Raw genomic sequence first — 2,638 nt, 5'->3', positions numbered from 1 at the left:
GGCTCTGTCACGCCAAGGCCATGGCCACCCGCGGGCTGCTCGGCGCTGCGTCCTCCCCAGCGCTCCTGCTCGCCGAGCGGGAAGGGGCGGGGGCCGGCCGGCGGCGGCCGCAGGGACTCTAGCCGAACCCACCTCTTTTTTTTTCACCCACCCCCCACCCCCCCAGCGTACACCCGGAAGGGTTTCCCTGACACACTGGCTGAGGTGCCCCAGTTCCCCAAGACTGGACGGGATCACTTCCGGTGGGGAAAGTCCCACCTCTTTGGGGCGAACCGGGTGGCGCTAGGGCCGCGCCCTGCTGAGCTTGCGAGGCGGCTGGGACGGTTTCGGGTCTTGCCCGTGGCCGTGGAAAAGGGACCCTCGGAGAACCTCCAGCCTCCGTATTTCCCCGCCCGCTGCAGCTGGTGTCCAACCCCTAAGCCGAGGAACCACCTCTGCTGCTTGGCCTCCACCAGCTGGGTCAGAGGACTCGATCCCCTCCCTGGCCGGTGCAGGACAGCGGGCTAATAGATCTGGCAATCTTAAGAAACTCAAAGGGAATATCCCCGGACTAGAAGTTGAGGGGAAAATAAATCAGCTCAGGGCGTTTATTCTCTTGGCTGGTATTTTTTCCACTTGATGTTTTTCTGAGAAATGCATACAAACTACCCTTCGACTTGACTTTGGTTCTGATTGCCAATGAGATGTGTTTTACTGAACCATGCCTGACAATTAAACTCACACTGTACTTTTATTATGTGGCCTATCTGCCTTGACTCCACCAGCAAATTCCAAAGTCACTGCTCTTAAAAAAATCACAAGGCTGTTGAGGGGCAGAGACATTAGAAATCGATTTTATGACACCCAGTTTTATCCCTATTTGATTCCAGGCACTACACAGCAGAAAAGGTAGCCAATATTCAGGGAAAGGTTGATTGTAATTGTTTCAGCCCTGTGGATTGATTTCATTTAATCTTTGATTATCTGCATGCTTTCACGGTTGGCTGTTCCACTTTAAAGTTTTATTTTAAAGGCCATCTTTTGTAGCCTTTGAGACTCAAAAGCAAATTAGTGTTAAACACTGTTTCTATTTTTAGATAAAATTGTTACTTCTTACATATCTTTCCCTCCGCTAACTTTCTATTTGTCAACTCTGTGTCTGATCCACAGGGCCCGGTGGCCAGAAGACCAGGCTATATTTTAGGCATGTCACTCCCTCTTTGATTCAAGTACACCCAGCAACCTTCCAGGTGGTCAGCCTGGTTAAATTGACCCCAAATTTATTTACTTGCAAGCCCTAATGGCCAAAATGTATGAACAGAGATGTATTACCCAATTCAAATTATTAAATATTAGAAAACAGGCGAGTCACGGTCGAGTGAATGCCCACTCTCTGCATTATTCCGCAGTGTCACAGTATTCAAAGGACAGTTAGTTCAATTTCTGCTCAGCTTTAAACTGGTGTGACCTCTCCTGAGAAGTCCCCAGCTCTTGGCCGCAGCTAGCATGGGTCCTGCCCGATGTCTGAGACACTGCCCTCTGCTGGAAGAGCTTTGGTCTCTTGTTCTGCATTTCCCCTTAGTTCAGGGCTTCTTCTGCATGTTCTGTTGCCGGATTTGGAGCTGTGCTGTTCATCTCCCTGTCTCCAGTCTGTCTGGTGGAATTCCCTGCTCTCCACTATCCGTGCTTGGAACTGAGTCTGAAAATTCATCTTCTGATCTAACCAGCGACAAACAATCACGGTCTCTGTTTCTTCACTAACCCGCCAAAACAGGCCAGTCCTTTTGAAGTCATGCCCTCTGTTGGCAACTTGAATATCTCTGAGTGTGCTGGCCATGTTTTGGGGTGGAACAATGTCACACTCAATCTGAAGGGACTTCAAAACTTTCTTCGGAAAGGTATTGATTACCACATTGATTGGGAAAGCAAACAGTTGAAAGTAAAAAAAAAATCAATGATTTTTAAAACTATACCTATGATATTCACAAAATGGGACACAATGCAGAAGAGAAAAGTAGATTTGTAAGTGCACATAAGAAAAGATGGCCAAGAACAAAAATGCTTGCATTTATGTAGAATGCGTACACAGCGCAGTTGTAACCAGCGATTCAAATCTGAAACAAAGTTGTTAACCATGAGTGAGGGGATTAAAAAGGACTTTCTTTTCTCCAAATCATTTTAGTTTTTAAACAACAATCAGGTATTATTGGGAAAAGAGAGAGTAAATAAAGCTTTCTAGTTTTTTAAAGGAGGAAAAAAGAAAGTTGTTGATCATTACTTCATAAAAAGTAACTCCTGGCTGTGTAGCAGTCTGTGGACAGGTCGGCCTAATTTTTTGAAACTCTCTGTTTCTGCCCATTCTCTCCAAACATCTCTATCCTTAGAAAAGTATTTCCATATATTATCTCTGAACTGCAGTTGTTTCCCAATGTACTCTCATTAGGCAATGAGGGCATAAGGACCAATTAGAAGAGTGTGGCCTGGCAGCTGAGCATTAGGGCTCTGAAATGCACAAGAGCACACTGAAACTGCGGTCCCCCTGCCTTGTAGCTGTGTGACCTCAATTAAGTGATTTCACAGGTCGGAGCTTCTCTAACTTCTCACCTGTAAAAGGGAGATAAAGCTTTATCTCCCTTTTACAGGTGAGAATGTAATGAGC

This window comes from Chinchilla lanigera, unplaced genomic scaffold, assembly GCF_000276665.1.
Source record: "Chinchilla lanigera isolate Chin_1 unplaced genomic scaffold, ChiLan1.0 scaffold00072, whole genome shotgun sequence".
Classification (NCBI taxonomy): Eukaryota; Metazoa; Chordata; class Mammalia; order Rodentia; family Chinchillidae; genus Chinchilla; species Chinchilla lanigera.
The sequence above is the reverse complement of the archived record's forward strand: the minus strand, read 5'-3'. Positions refer to the sequence as shown.